Source organism: Theropithecus gelada, chromosome 5 (assembly GCF_003255815.1).
Source record: "Theropithecus gelada isolate Dixy chromosome 5, Tgel_1.0, whole genome shotgun sequence".
NCBI lineage: Eukaryota > Metazoa > Chordata > Mammalia > Primates > Cercopithecidae > Theropithecus > Theropithecus gelada.
Window position 1 is genome coordinate 159,266,046 of NC_037672.1, and position 18,161 is coordinate 159,284,206.

The window sequence follows — 18,161 nt, forward strand, 5'->3', positions numbered from 1 at the left end:
AAGTCTCTAAAAACTAATCCTGAAGGCCTGAGTCTGACAGATATGTATTCATATAAAATAAACAGAACATAACTGACAGTTAAATAGATCTTAAATACTTTTTTTATGACTCTAAATATGCACAATGTCATCAGGTCTAAAAATTGCTTAGACCTTGAGAATGATTAGTCCTACTTTGTTTTCAAATCACAAGCAATTATACTCCAAAGAATAATTTCAAGGTTGTATATTATTTTGCTGCTACCTATATATTTTGTTTAATTTCTAGTTCTAGTAAAGGTAATATTCAGTTTCAGAACTTAGAAATAAAGCAGAAACATTTACACTATCTATGTTTCTATGGCTACCAATGCATTTATAAACACTTAGCTATTCTTAAAATTTAGAAATGAAGTGTCAGTGACTTTATTTTATTCTGCATTTAATGAGGCACTAGGAACATTTCTTGGAATAAGCAGGAACATAGGAAGGAAAGAGGGATACCAGTAAAACATTCCTGTATTCCATTAGCCAAGCTTTACAACAAAAACTTCATAACAATATTTAAAGTTTGCTATTTCATTCTGGGTGACTTCGTAGCAATAGGCTTCACTCAATTTTATAATGCTTCCCAGAAAATGTCTTTACTTAGATTGAATGCTATGGATTTCTTTTGCAGATACGCATTTAATGTTCCATTTAAGACATAAACAGAATGAAGTCTGCCCTGGGATAGCATACTTGGGATTTGTGAGCATTTTCTTTTATTTTATCTTTTGAAGTGCAGTAACTCTAAGTTGTATTGTACTAGGTTGTCATTTTAGGAGAGCTGTTTTGTGGTAGATTTTGATATTATACAACTAAAAGGCCTTTTGTTGTTAAATAATAGATAACACAAAACTCCCACTTTTATCATACTACATTTTTTCTCTCATTAATAGCTCATTTAAAAATGTAATGGAGAGTCCTATGTCAGAATCATGAAAAATTATCTATGAGTAACAATTTGTTAAAATATATCTTGTTACTATTCTAGTGGAAATCTACTCTGAGAGCATGTAGGATATACTGGCTTTGTTCTTGAAGTAGAAAGAAATAATTCAAATAAAAACAGATATGAGAAAAATTATTACACACTATATTGGATGACTCATTAATTTTTCCTTAAATAATAATGCAGTCCTTTATTGAGCTATAATCTGACTTTTACAGAAATGTGCCCCTTTTTATGTCATTAAAGAGGAATTTAAATTGCAGCAATATTATTAAGGGGGATATATCTATTATCTATTTTATTGTGTTTTATGATATACATGAAGACATTGGGGTATATTAGTCATTGCGATAATGAGTAGATACTGTGCTGTGTAGAATTTTAATGCATAAATGGCATTTACATTGGTCATTTATCTTTTATCTTAAAAAGTGTGCTTGTAGTGGTTATCAAAGGCTAGGCTAATGCTGTATCTCCTCTATACAGACACAGGGAAGGCACTGGCAGGTTAATAGGACAAATCAGAACTCTTATTTTTAATTTTTTTTTTTTTGAGATGGAGTCTCACTCTGTTGCCCAGGCTGGGCTAGAGTGCAGTGGCACAAACTTGGCTCACTGCAACGTCTGCCTCCCAGGTCAAGCGATTCTCCTGCCCCAGCCTCCCAAGTAGCTAAGACTACAGGTGCCCACTGCCATGGCCGGCTAAATTTTTTTGTATTTTTAGTAGAGCTGGGATTTCACCATGTTGGCCAGGCTGATCTCAAACACCTGACCTCAAATGATCCACCTGCTTTAGCCTCCCAAGAAAAATCAGAACTCTAATACTAACCTCTCTCTACCTTACTCATGAAAGTTTAGAGGATTAGAGATGTTGTTGCTATATTTGTGACAAATCAAAGAAAGATAACTCCTACTCATGCATATTTACTCCACAGTGTAATTACTTTGGTTCAAAATCTCACTTTGATTTTAATAGCTAACAGTTTTGGGGCAAGTTACTTGGTATTGCAGTCTCTCTGTTTCTGCCTCTTTAAGAAGTGAATAATAAAAACTAAACAATGGGATCGTTATGAAGATTAAAGTGTTAATATGCATAGGAACCACTTAGAAAGGGCCTGGTACATGGTATATGTTGCATAGGAGATTATTATTATTATTATCAGTACTGGCTGTAGTACTAAGCAGGAAAATTGTTGTAGAAAGCCCCAGAACTTCCATGTCCTGATTCTGCATATACTTGATTCTTTGCAGCTTACTCCATCAAAATTATTCCAAGTCAGCCCGACCAAGATAATTTCTGCAAAATGCAGTGGGTCCTGTCAGAGCTCCTTTCCTCCTGTGGTGACTCTTTGAGTCCAGTTACTCATTGCCATATTGTTCCCTTTTGCTGTTCTGTCCCACTCCATATGCCAACAGCAATTCTTAGGAGAAGCTCTAACTGTAAGTGATCCAAAGCACAAAACGCATTTACCTAAGTTGTTATGAGGAAAGAGGGACACAAGTAAAATATGAGTGTAGCCCAACATATGGCCTAATGGTGAGTATAAAGAAACATAAAACCTAACTTGCTTTATAAGGAAGCAAATTACAAGTTTCATGAGAAAGAGGTGGCAGGGACTATAGGAACTTAGAGGAAAGCTAAGTTCCTCTTCTCAGGCAGAAAAAAAAATAATATTGAAAAAGGTAATAGAAAAAACACAGAAGTAAAAGGCACTTATTGTAAGGGGAGTAGCTTTTATGAGGGAGAACAGCATATAAAGAGGCTAATATGTAGACTGCTTTATATGGAATAATGTTGTCATTGGACTTTATGGATTTGTTTATTTACCCACTTACATAGCATTCACACCAGGCACTTTGGTAAGCACTTTCCAATTATAGACAAATATATTCCTTCACAATAAACATGAGAAGGCTGGTGTGATAATGTTGATGTCAGACAAAATAGACTTCAAGACAAGACATATTAAAGAGGGGCCAGGTGGTGGCTCACGCCTGTAATCCCAGCACTTTGGGAGGCCAAGGTGGGCGGATCATGAGGTCAGGAGATCGAGACCATCCTGGCTAACACAGTGAAACCCTGTCTCTACTAAAAAATACAAAAAAATTAACCAAGTGTGATGGCATGCGTCTGTAGTCCCAGCTACTCGGGAGGCTGAAGCAAGAGAATTGCTTAAACCCTGGAAGCGGAGGTTGCAGTGAGCCAAGATAGCACCACTGCACTCCAGGCTGGGCGACAGAGCAAAACTTTGTCTCAAAAAAAAAAAAAAAGAGGAAAATTTTATAACATTAAAATGTAGTCCATTGGGCAGAGATAATCCTTAATATAAATGTCAATAATAACATAAAATCTAAATAAATGGGACACATATCTATAAGACTTAAAGATTGAAATAAGTAAATCCACAATTACAATTTCAGATTTTTAACACCCTTCTCTCATTAATTGATAGACCGAGTAGAAAAAAATTCAGTAGAAATGTAGACATTGAACAACATTAGCTACTGAAACTTAATCTAATTGATATTTATGGAACATAACATGCAATAATTACAGAATATACATGTTTTCCAAGTGCACTCTGCAATCATATTCCTTAAGATACACCATATGCTAGGCTATTTAATAACCCTCCATAAATTTTACAAGGTTGAACTCTTATAGGGCATATTCTCTGAGCAGAACACAATTAATTAGAAATCAATCACAATAAAATATCTTTAAAAATTCCCAAAAGTATTTGGAAATTAACCACATACTTCTCTATAAATAAAATGTCAAAGGAGAAGATCACAAGGAAAAACAGAAATTATTTCAAAGTGGACAGATAGTTAAACAAAAACACCAAAATTTATAGAATATAGTAAGGCAGAGCTTAAAGGAAAGTGTTTAGTTTTAAATGAAATTCTCATATTAGAAAAAATGTAAAAGACTAAAATTAATTATCTAAGCCTCAACTTTAAGATTCTGAAGAAAAGAAGAATGAATTCAACTCAGAGAAATTAGAAGGAAGAAAATGAAGATAAGGGTTGAAATCAATGAAACATAAAAGGGAAAAACAAAGAAAAAATCAATAAAGCAAAAAGATGATTCTTTAAAAAGGTGAAGAAAACCGATGTACTACTAGAAAAGGCTACTTAAGGAATAGAATAAAATCTCTTTCTAATATTAAGAATGAAAGAAGAAATCTTTCTAGAGACACTGTATGTTACACAAGAATAAGAAGAGAACCTTAAGGACAATCTTATCCCCACATATTTAACAACTTAGATGAAATATGCAATTTCAGTGAAAACCAAAATTATAAAAATGAACACAAGAAGTGACTGAAATTGATATGCTTTATAAAATAAATTCAATTTACAAATTAAAAGAAGCAAGCAAGCAAATAAAAACAAAAGAAAAAGAAAGGTTCTTCTTGAAGAAAATATCAGGCCGAAGTGGCTTCATTGGTGGTATTTTAACTATTTATGGAAAAACTAATACTAATTCTACACAAAATCTCTGAAAAATAGAGGAGGAGGGAAAATTTTCAAGCTTATTTTAAGAAGGTAATATAACAGCAGTATGAACCTGACCAGGACACCAGAGGAAACAAATTATAAGTCAAGATTTTTTATAAACAAGGAGGCAAAAATCCTTAATTACATAGCAAAACAAAATTCAGCAATATATAAAAATGGATATATATCATGACCAAGTAGAGTCTACTTTGGAATTAAAGTTTGTTTTAAAATTGAGAAGCACTGTAATTTATCACATTAACAAATGTAAGAGAAAATTCAAGTGATCTTTTCAATAGCTGCAGAAAATACAATCTTTGCTACCCATTCAAGGTGAAACTACACATCCTCAATCTGATAAAGAGTGTCATTTAAAGGAAAAAACACAAAAACTAATGCCAACACCTTACTTAATTATAAAATACAGAATACTTTTAGAATGCTTTCTCCCCTATAAGGGGAAAAAGACAAAGATGTCTGTTACCACCCTTTCCATGCCACATTAAACTGAAATTCAATCAATAGAATATGGTACAAGTAAGCACATTAAAAACACAGACACAGAAAGTTTTGACTGTCTTCATCCACAGATAATAAGAGTATATCTAAAACTCCTCCTGAAAAAAATTAAGATAAATTTACTTGAACTAGTAAGTTATTTGGTTGTTTGTTTAGAGACAAGGTCTTGCTCTGTCATCCAAGCTAGAGTGCAGTAGTGCAGTCGCAGTTTTCTGTAATCTCAAACTCTTGGGCTCAAGCAGTCCTCCTGCATTGGCCTCCCAAAGGTGTATGATTACAGGCATGAGCCACCATTCCTGGCTTAATAAGTTCATTTATCTGGGTAACAGCACATAAGATCAATATATGAACATAATAAAAACAAGAAAATGACAACAATAATAATTGGATATCTATTAAAGCAACAACTGAAATTTAATTAAAAACACCATTTACTATAATACTATTTATACAGTATTATATAGTTACACTATTTACTGTAGAATTGAAACATGATTATAAATAAGTATATCAAAATACGTTAGATTCAAAAATTGAAAACTATGGATCATTGAACACTACTCAGAGACATCAAAGAAAATCTAAATAAATTAAGAAATATTCTATTTTCTTGAAAAAGACTATGAACTATCATTGAGAGGTCAGCTTTCCTCAAATTGATGCATAGATTCAATGTAATAACAATCATATCTCTACAGTTTCGTTTTATTTTTATAAAAGTTAACAGTTGACTCTAAATTTTTCTGTAATTTTAATTTTTATTTCAATACTATTGGGGATGTTTGGTTGCAAGGAAAAGTTCTTCAGTGGTGATTTCTGAGATTTTTGTGCACCTATCATCTGAGTAGTGTATACTGCACCCACTGTGTGTAGTCTTTTATTCCTCACCCCACTTTCAGGCTTCTCCGGAGTCCCCAAAGTCTATTGTATCATTCTTAAGCCTTTGCATCCTCATAGCTTAGCTCTCGTTTGTAAGAACAATGTTTGATTTTCCATTCCTGAATTACTTCAATTCGTGAAGAGATAAAAACACCTAACCTATTCGTTAAGGAGTAGCAAATTTGAACTTATCATGAATCTACAGTAGATAAAACAGTAAATTATTGGCATAAACAGACATAGATCAATGGAACAAAACAGAATGTCCCAAATAGCCTTACACATTCAAAGCCAAGGTTTTCTCAACAACAACTACAAAGTGGAAATCAAAGAAACAAAAAAACTCTTGGAGAAGTCGAATAAAAATATGTAAAACATGTACCTTAACTTCTGCTTCACGCTATATACCAAGTTTATTCAAGATGGATCATTATGCTAAACACAAAACTGGAACTATAAAAATTATAGTAGAAAACCTAAGAAAATATTTTTCAGCCTTGGTGTAGGCAAGATATTTTAGAGTGAATATAAAAAGCACTAACCATAAAATATAAATTTAAAAAATTTACCTCATTCTAATTAAAAACTCCTCACCATCAAAAGTTACTACATAAAAACAGGCAAGCCATTTATGGGATAAATTATTTGTAATTTGAAATTTACAAAACACTATTGTGATGTATAATGTATTGCGATGTATAATGTCTTTAATCATCAGGCAAATGACTGCTAAAAACATAATTGCACGGCCACTCCCATGGTGTGTCTAATATTGAAAAAACTGAGGTCAAATGTTGGTAAACATGTGGAGAACTTCAATTCTGATACAATGTAGGTGGGAATATCAAATGATTCAATAACTCTTAACAACTGTTGGGCAGATTCTTATATAGTAAAACACAAACACACACTTACTCTGTACTCCAGCGATTATACTCCTAGGTTTTTACTCAAGAGAAATGAAAATATATGTCCACAAGAGACTCACATACTCACACACAAATGTTTATAGCAGCTTTATTTTTAAGAACCCAAATCTAAAAACAACCCAAATATTTTTCTACAGAAGAAGAGATAAACAAATTTAAGCATATTCATACAATAAATACTACACAACAATCAAAATAAATGGAGTTCTAATAAATGAAACCACATGGATCAATCTCAGAAATATGCTGAATGAAAGAAGCTAGCCTAAAGATAAATATTATATTATTTTTAAGTAAAGAATAATAACCTGTAAAGGTTTTCTATAGAAATCAGAATAATGACTGTGATGAATTGAAGGATAGAAAGTATTGATCTTGGGTGTGTCTGTGAGGATGTTGCCAAAGGAGATTAACATTTGAGTCAGTGGGTTGAGAAAGACAGACCACCCTTAATCTGGGTGGACTACCAGCGAGGCTAGAATATAAGCAGGCAGAAAAATCTGAAAAGAGAGACCGGCCTAGCCTCCCAGTCTACATCTTTCTCCTATGCAAACCTAAATAAACATACTCCATTAGTTCTGTCCCTCTAGAGAACCCTGATTTATACAGTGATTATCTGTGGGAGACAGAAATTGACTAGAAGGAAGTAAAAGAGAATTTTCCAAGTTGACAGATACGTTGCATGTCTTGAAGTGTTGTTTATCCATGACTCTGAGCTCACTGAATTGTTAACTTACTATGTATACCATTCATTATACGTAAATTATAACTCAAAAAAGAGGGTGGGGGCAGGGAAGAGGTTAGATACTCGTCTGTAAAAAAAGTGCTAGGAATTCTGTCAAACTAGATTCCCCTGGTTGGCACAAGCTATGCCATTATACAAATTTAATAATTGTGTCCTACCCCATAGGTAAATAATAATTAGCACCCTTTCCCATGTTGTTAGATAAAGGTACCCCTTTTGCACAGACGAATTAGCAAAAGTTATTCTTCTCAGATGACCACTCTAAGCTGCACTTTTACCCGCTCCACTTTAGGCAGATGCTTTTGTGCAGAGCATAATCTGTAAGATTTTTACGCTACTGTCTTGGACCAAGGTCAAGGTCACAAAGCAATGAGTTCAAGTCTCATATTAGAGATAATTTTAGAGTCAAGATAGATACAAATAGGATTAATTAGTCTGACAATATTGTGGAGGAGGTTAGAAGCTAAAGCGGACTGGAATAAGGGAGACAAGTTGGGGACTAAACGAGGGTGCTGGCATTGGGAACAAACAATGTGATATATACATATTATGAAAAATTACCAAAAGTTGCAACCTAATCCCACAGGGGACAGGGGAAGCCTGGGCTCAGCATTTGCATGTGGGGCAAGTTAAGGCTTACTCTAAGGATGGTAGTATTTCTATGCCTTTATCCATGCTCAAGCATCATAGCGAATCGGCTTCCTTTTATCAGGATAAGCATTTCTTCTCTATATGATGTTATTTGAAAGTTGGGAAATAAAGATGAATGAATACAGCAGGTTTCTGTCTCGAAGTGTATTCATCCTCCAACGAAGTTAACATTCAATTGTTCTTCAAATAAATGCTGTTATATAATAGAGCTTTCTAGAAAATTATCTTAGGAACACAGAAAAATAGCTGGTTAACACAGCTACGGAGACTATCATTGATATCAATCTTAATACATTAGAGGAAATCTTCAGTGAGTAATACACTATAGACAAAAACATCAATATGTATAAATATCATATATCTGCAAGTAGTTATGAGAACAGGAAATGACTGAGTTGAACCATGATGTGTAGAATATACGTTAGGAATGGATAGGTTTGGGAAATATAGATTAAAACAAAGTTAATGAATAATGCATCAAATGGCAGGTTAAATGATTAAATCTTTTTTTCTGTATATTGGATTTTTGACAACTGCTTATCCTTGAGTTGAATTTTAGCTACAGACAGTTCATTAACTTACCAAAGGTGTCCAACAATTTTTGAATTTATTGCAAATATTTAAGAATTAGAAATTATTTCAAAAAATCAGAATGCTAATCTTAATCTTGAAAAATCAAAAGGTCTAGTAACATTGTTTTCTCATAATATTTCAGCAGGAGCTGTATGATGTTTACTCTGTTAGGTGAAGTGTGCATTCCTCATTCTCTATCACATGGATCTTATCACTCATTTATGTTACTAGCCTGGCACTTACTGGCATTTGTATCAGTTTTCCCTGCTGTACATGATAGGGTGTTAAGTCAGTTAATAAACACATTGTTCAGTAGGCAGAGACATTGGAAGTAAGGGGGATTGGTGGCAATAGAGTGAGTGCAATATTATAGTTAAGATCCAACTCAGGTTTGTGACATAGCAATGAAAATGTGAGCAGAATTAAGCAAATGGAGTGCAAAGACCTATGTGATATGGAATAAATAGGATACTGTGCCTTCTGTATACAAAAGGATTGCCCAGTGAAGACTATTTCAGAGGTATCTTGAGTATCAGAGACAACTATGACCAAGTTAAAGCTATGTTTAGATATATCCTTACATGTTCATTAGCCACTCTGCCATTAAATATAAACTATGTCTTAACAACCCAAGAACAAAGGACTAGATGACGGAGAAGTACTTTCCAAAAAGGGAAAATAAATATTAGTTACATCCTGAAGAAGAAATAAAAGTGTTACAGAAATAAACGGTGTCAATTTCTTCACCACCAACAACATACTTCTTGGTCACTCCACTAGGGTGCAAATATTGGAAATGATTACTTTGGAAATAGAGCAAAAAATATATTGAGAATACACTTCTGCTTTCTGACTCATAAAAATGATTGCAAAGCCTCTCCAAGAGTGTTGGCGTTGGCTGTGCTAATAATCTCTATGTGTCAGGTAAGCATAAGCACAAGATTGATTAAAGTTTTAAACAGTCTGTGTATGATGTTCAGGGGATCTGGAGTTCCAGATTGCCTTTCTATGAGGATGTGAAGATGTCCTGAATGCCTGTGGACTTGTAAATGGCTAGGCACACTGGGGCTAAGAAAGAGACAATGTCTCTTCTTGTGGGCGTTAGCACAGCACTCTAAAACCAGATGGAAACAGTTGTACCTTAGCACCTTAGAGCTAACAATTCAGAGAGATGATCACAGATAAGACACTTGTCAAAAGATAATAGTACAAAATCCTGCACAATCAGAATCTCTCTCTCTCTCTCTCTCTCTCTCTCTCTCTCTTTCTCCTTTGCTACCAGAATAAATACTTCATATACTCACCTTCCATTCAGGGAAGGGGAGAGAAGAGGGAAGAAGAAGAAAATAATCTGTGGAGAAAAAAGGAAACTGATATTTTAAAGATATTTAGCTCCTTAAATAAGCCCATCTGAGGTCATAAAAGACTAAGAAAACATTAATATCTACAGTTAATTAAGAAACAACACATTCATATATTTATTTCTGTTTTTCCTACAATTACAATTACAATAGGGGATTGTGAGGGCGTTACATGAGAAAAATAAGATTAGGTTTAGAAAATAAAAAAGCTGTAATTTTTTTGCACAGTTTTCATGTAAAATCTACATTTATAATCCCATAGGGCAAATGGGTTGATATTAATGCTGCATATTTACTGAATGCTTCCTATGTCCTGGAAACTGCCTACGTGCATTATATTAATTAATTTACTTCTCATGGGGGAAGAAATCCACAAGCTTTGAAGTCGATCTTGTCATTATCACTGTTTGTGGATAAGAAAATTGGAGCAAAAAGTTAATAAGTAACTCGTCCACACACAGATAGCTATTGAGTGGAAAACAGCAAAGCTAAGGTTTGAATTTCAACAGCTTGAGTGCCTACTTTCCTGTTCAGTCTGTTACTTCATTCCTCTAGACATTGAACGTAATAGGAGTATCACATTATAAGGCACCAGAAATGAATCTGGTTTTAACTTCTTGGGTTTTAAATAATTCCTTTATGTACAAATGGGAATGTGGAATACGGATTTCCAAAATGTTTCACTCCTTAGAATACAAATGGGGCTGCAGCAATGAAGAAAAATATAGGCAGGCAAAAGAGTTTCTCTTCCTTGCCCCTGTGTAGGATGGCAATCCTATATTAGGGGTATCAGATTGAGCAAAAAGGTGTTCACGAATAATGATCAACAACATTGATATTAAGCAGCGATATTTTTCTACTTTTGGAACTTAGATAAATGAATGGCGTCCCCCTAAAAGCACATTAATGAACAGTATAATTTCACGAGAAGACATTTCTTTAACCATTAAAAACTATGGTATAGTTTACAGTAATACATATTTTTTCTGTTCCAATAAAATAATATTAAAATCAGAATTATACAATGTTAGTACTAGAATAGATTTTAAAGACCACCTAGTCCAATTTTATCATTCATTTTAAGTGTAGGCCTTAAAAATGCAAAATATAAACCTATTTCGGAATCCTCAGAGGAAATTTCACCAAGTAATTAAAAACTAAACAAGGAACTACAAAGATATCCAGATGAAACAAGGAAAATTTGTCCCTGATTAGAGATTTACAGTGTACGCAGGAAGAGAATAATTTGTTTTTCAGGAATACAAGATGAGAAGGCAAGATTTATTGCCTTATCCTTTAAGGCAGAATAATGATCTGAAAAACTTACCAGTTAACAAATATTCTTTTTTTTTTTTTTAATTTATTTATTATTATACTGTAAGTTGTAGGGTACATGTGCATAACGTGCAGGTTTGTTACATATGTATACTTGTGCCTTGTTGGTGTGCTGCACCCATCAACTCGTCATTTACATCAGGTATAACTCCCAATGCAATCCCTCCCCCCGCCCCCCTCCCCATGATAGGCCCCGGTGTGTGATGTTCCCCTTCCCGAGTCCAAGTGATCTCATTGTTCAGTTCCCACCTATGAGTGAGAACATGCGGTGTTTGGTTTTCTGTTCTTGTGATAGTTTGCTAAGAATGATGGATTCCAGCTGCATCCATGTCCCTACAAAGGACACAAACTCATCCTTTTTTATGGCTGCATAGTATTCCATGGTGTATATATGCCACATTTTCTTAATCCAATCTGTCACTGATGGACATTTGGGTTGATTCCAAGTCTTTGCTATTGTGAATAGTGCTGCAATAAACATACGTGTGCATGTGTCTTTATAGCAGCATAATTTATAATCCTTTGGGTATATCCCCAGTAATGGGATGGCTGGGTCATATGGTACATCTAGTTCTAGATCCTTGAGGAATCGCCATACTGTTTTCCATAATGGTTGAACTAGTTTACAATCCCACCAACAGTGTAAAAGTGTTCCTATTTCTCCACATCCTCTCCAGCACCTGTTGTTTCCTGACTTTTTAATGATCGCCATTCTAACTGGTGTGAGATGGTATCTCATTGTGGTTTTGATTTGCATTTCTCTGATGGCCAGTGATGATGAGCATTTTTTCATGTGTTTGTTGGCTGTATGAATGTCTTCTTTTGAGAAATGTCTATTCATGTCCTTTGCCCACTTTTTGATGGGGTTGTTTGTTTTTTTCTTGTAAATTTGTTGGAGTTCTTTGTAGGTTCTGGATATTAGCCCTTTGTCAGATGAGTAGATTGCAAAAATTTTCTCCCATTCTGTAGGTTGCCTGTTCACTCTGATGGTAGTTTCTTTTGCTGTGCAGAAGCTCTTTAGTTTAATGAGATCCCATTTGTCAATTTTGGCTTTTGCTGCCGTTGCTTTTGGTGTTTTAGACATGAAGTCTTTGCCCATGCCTATGTCCTGAATGGTACTACCTAGGTTTTCCTCTAGGATTTTTATGGTATTAGGTCTAACATTTAAGTCTCTAATCCATCTTGAATTAATTTTCGTATAAGGAGTAAGGAAAGGATCCCGCAAGCCAGAATAATCTCAGAAATCCAAGACAGAAATTCAAGAGTGCGTAAGTCTGAAAATTTGTGTTCTTTTGTGTGTGTGTGTGTGTGTGTGTGTGTGTGTGTGTGTGTTTGAAAAGTTGAAAAGATGTAAATAGCCATTCAAGACTTACAATAATAGACCAGAATCTCTCTTGTAGACTACAGTAAAAATATTTGGAAGAGAACTTTACGAAAAAGTGATCAGAAATTACACTAATTTTTTTATTTTTTGTTCTAACGTTCGCTGTAATTCAGAATCATTCTACTTTCTGAACAGCTAATTTCAGTTATGTCCCAGTTTCTGTGTTTGCAGATAGACATGTGTAGTTGGAAAAAGAGGAGACAGAAAGGATGAGAAGATGACAGAGGAGCTTCCTCCCTAACCACATCAATCCCGCCTTAAATCATTAGAGTCTCAAGTTCATCTCATTTTATGTTTATGATTTTTGTATAATATTTAATTCACACAAAGGTTTCATGAACTTAAAAATTAAGAAAAAAATTACTATCTAATTTTTACAGCTGTCCTCCCCTACTTTTTTTAAATAACAATATCTGTCTTACATTTCAAGTAACAGCATCTTGAAAAAAAGATAACCCCCAACCACACACCATCACCACAAACACGCACCATATTTTTTACCACTCAGGGACATCTGAAGATCTCTGATTTCTTGTTTTTGGAAATGCAAAAATAGATTTTTCCTTGTATTTATCATTCTTTATCCTTCAAATTAATATTAGCTTTCAGTTTGAAAAGTCCTTTAAAAAGTATGATGATTTTTTTTTTCTTTTCATAGCAATCTGTTGGTTAGGTAATTACTTCTTAGGATAAGTATCTACAAAAATATATGAGAAATTTAATTTCATGTGCAGTTTGTCCCATTATTAAATGGAAACATCATTATTAAATGTTATTAAACCAAACCCATTTCTTTCCTCAAATCATATGTAATATAATCAGATTTATATCTGATTTAATATTATAATATGAAATATTAGACATAAATACATAATTTCTATAACACCATAAATACATGATAGAAATTTATTGTCGGAGAAGGACAAGAGGTTTTTATCAATATCATTTTCTGTAACATTTATTTATATTATTATATTTTATATATAATATAAATAGTGGTAGAAAATGATATTTACATAAAATATATAAATATATATTCTATATAAAATACAGAATATGTAATAGTATAATCTTAATAGTAATGTGTCCTAAAGTATTGAATATCCCAATTACCCTGATTTGATCATTGCACATTGCATGTGTCTATCAAAATAGCACATGTACTCCATAAATATGTACAACCATTGTCCATAATAATTTAAATTTTTTTTAAAGAAATAAATTTTGTCCACTTATTTCATGCCAGGCTTTATGTCTCAGAGATTTAAATATACTGTTTTAAAAAAATACTTATAATATCACCATAAGGTAGGTTTTACTTATTTCTCTTCTACCTGTCAACTAAGACAGAAAATTTAAGAAATTCACTCATCTAGTTGCCGTGCCTCCTACTATCCTACAAAACTAGTTAAGATAATGGTTGTCTCAGTCTCTTCACAGTCACTTCAATAGATTTTTAAAGAACCTAGAATTTTCAGAGTGAGACAGTAATCTCACTGCACAAATTCACTTTCTCAGAGTGAAACAGTAATTAAGATTCTATTTTAATTAGAAAATAGCCAGTGTCTATTACAATACTGTAATACGTATTTAAATATCACTACATATATTATCATTTTGTGAAAGTTATAGCCTCCCAGTTTCAGAAATGGACATTACTATAATAGCTCGTGAATAGGAAATGTTGGGAAAGTGAAAGGGTTATGAACAACAATGAAAAAAGGGGTGTAGAATTTATGTAATGTTCTATTTGTGCATGAAATGCTTTTAGCTAAAGGAGCTAATTAATTGAGGAATAGTAAAATGAAACAGCTTTTACAAGCAAGTTTTAAGACCAATAGTAAATGGCAACAATTAGATTCTTGATAAACAAAGGTATTATTTACAATACCTCATTTTTATGCCACCTGTAGTATTCTATTCAATGCATAAAAATGTGAAAATATATAACACTAATTAATTGTGTTTATACAGATCTAATGTGTAATTCACAGAAATATATTCTAAACAATGATATCTGTTATAGAAAGTTGCATATATCTTCCAGGCTTTTAAAAATATGATTTAAAAGGTTATGTTATAGTTTTTCGATTTTCTAACAGAAAAGTTCTCATTAGTACTAAGAGACTTGTAAGTCGTGTTTACAAGACATGAAGGAAACAAATTTCAATAATTATTGCCTAGAGCGAAGAATCCTGTAATCTATTGGAATCGGAGAATAATACTGAACAACTACTCTCTGTAGTACAAATTTTTTCTAAAATAAAATATGTATTAAAGTATATTGACCAAAAAGCTCTTGTCTGTCTCTGACATCTTATTCTAGAGTTAATGTTGTATTGTTCCTACAGTTGCTAAATGTGGTACAGTAAATGACAGTTAGGGAAAGTTAATTTTGTTTATTTCATACTTTTTCCTCCACTTCCTCAAACCTTTCTTTTTTCTTATTGATAGAATCATTATTCATTACAGAAACTTCCACAGAAATAACTAAAATTATAAATGTAAACAGGATGACATTCAGATTAGCCTACATCTTCAGGCAAAGAAAATTTAAAAATAGTCTATTTTAGGGATTTTCCAGAAAAAAAGAAATGGACTGACAAAAAATGATTACCATAACATATAGATAGATTTACTGATGAATAACTAGATATAACAACCAATGAATCAATGGCAGGTGTAATCAACACCCCACTCTTAACTCTGGAATATACACTCTGCTCATTGTGTTGAAGAGAGAAGATAATGATTGCAGTGAAAAGATCCTTTTGGGAAGGAAAAAACCAAATGGGAAGCAACACAGTGATCACTGTCATGTCTTTCAAGACATTTTCTTTCAGATTTTGTAGATCTGCTCTCTGAGAATTTCTCTGTTATTCACTTTACTTCAGGAACAGATATGAGCTGGTAACAGAAAGATGACTCTTCAAATTCCTACCCATTTTTCAGTGTACTTTTTAATCCATATGGTTAGAGATTGTTTGAATGATTTTTAGGATTTTCAAATTGTGGAGAACTGCTGACAAAGTCTGGGTCTCTTTTCCTTCAACTAAAATTTAACACACATTGCATTTTACTGAAAGGCACAATAAGCAGACAATACAATATATCTTGATTTTATCTTTCATGTCTGCTATGGCTGCCACCTGGGTAGACAGACAGTTTGATTCTCAAGTCATTTAGTTCGAATTTTAACCACCCGGTTTTCACCAACTCCCAGGACTGCTCTCTCACAAATCTTTCACTCAGCCAATTCCACAAATTGGGGCCTCTCACAAAATAATGACAATTTGTTTCAGTGAGGATATATTTGGTTCCTTACAAACTTACATCCTCCTTTCAGTGAGGATATATTTGGTTACAAAGAAACCTTACACCACAAAGCCAACACCATTCTGAGGGTGAAACAACAGAAAGATTTCCATTAAGGACTGTAAAATAAAAACTTGTGTTTTACGATGAATTCCTCCAGAAGTAATGTGTGAGACATGAGTTTAGGTGCAAGTAGTTTATTTAGAAGATAACCCTGGAAAGCATTGATAGTGCAGAATGGAAATACAGCTGCAAAGAGAAGGGAGCTAATAGAGGGTGAGGAAATGAGCAAGTTTACCCAATGGAACTAATAGGAGATATTTGTAAGCCTTGGAAGTTGTCATGCTGTTGGGAGCCAAAAAGACCAAAGAGATCATGACCAACTCATCATTCCACTGGAGGCCATATGATCGAACAGCAAACTGTTTATCATGGATGCAGGATGTGGGCAAACTCACACTGCGCCTGCCACCAGATGGTTTGCTGAGGGCAGTCACTCCCTGGTGCCAGGCTCCTTGAGGTTATCTACTGGAACATCTAAAGCCTATTGTTAGAGGAATGCAGTCTTGCAAACCTACTCTGGACCGAGCAATTGACTTCTTCTTCCACTCCCCCTTCTTGCTCTCTCTTTTACCAATAAATACAAAGAGCTGTAGAAAGTGTGGGTCCTTACCCACTAGAGGCAAGGTGCCCCCAACCCCTTCTTCCAAATATACTCTTTTGTCTTTTTCTTTATTCCCACGTTCACCCCTCTTTGTTCAGTCCACCAGGGATCGAGGATGGTAACAAGTGGTGCCTCAGAACAGGGACTCCAAGGACATCAACGTCCTACAAAAGGGGTGAGTGTATTCGTTTCTTATTGCTGCCATAATGTGTTACCATGAATTTAGTGATTAAAGAAAACATAAACGTACTCTCTTACAGTTCTGGAGGTTGCATGTCCAAAATGGGTTTCAATGGACAACAATCAAGATATTGTGTTCCCAATTAGGGATGCTATTTGGGATAATTGATTTCTTACCTTTTCCAGCTTCTGAGACTGCCCCCATTTCTTTGTTTTCTCCCCCTTCTACCCCCAAAGGCAGCAAGGAGTGTTTTGTTTACATCTAATCACTCTGACACTCACCCTTCTGCCATCCTCCTTAAAGTACTTTTGTGATTACCTTGGCCTACTTGGATAATTCAGAATAATCTCCTTATTGTAAGGTCAGCTACTTAGCAACTTAAATTGATGCCCTGAATTTCCCCCTGCCATGTACTTAACACATTCACATTTTCCTAGGATTAGAATATGGACATCTCTGGGCTGTTAGTGGCTAATTATTTGGGGACTTCTCTTAAATATAATGACTCATTGGCAATTTTATGCTGGCCCATCTGTATCTAAATGTACCCTGTAGCAAGATTAATATTTTGTGTAAAGTCTCAGATGCCTGCATTAAAAAGAAGAGGCATGAAAGAAACTATTTAGTTCTCATATCATCCATTACATTCCATTCTTTGCATATCTCAGATCCCCTTTTGGCCCCACAATATGTTTATTCTATTCTATCACTGATCTGTCAGTATCCAGTAATAATTTATCGGCAGTTCTAAGACAAAAAGAACACAGCCCAAGGCATCACATTACTCGATGTCAAACTATACTACAAACCTATAGTAACCAAAACAGCATGGTACAGGTACAAAAATAGACATACCAACCAATGGAACAGAATAGAGAACCCAGAAATAAAGCTCTACACTTAAAGCCATCTAAACTTCAAAAAACTCAACAAACTAAGCAATGAAGAAGGGACTTCCTATTCCATAAATTGTTCTGGGATATCTGGCTAATCATATGCAGAAGAATAAAACTGAAACTTTAGTGTTCACAGTGTACCACCTAACTCAAGGTGAATTAAAGATTTAAATATAAGACCTCAAACCATAAAAATCCTAGAAGAAAACCTGGGAAACAGCATTCTGGACATCAGTCTTAGAAAGAATTTAT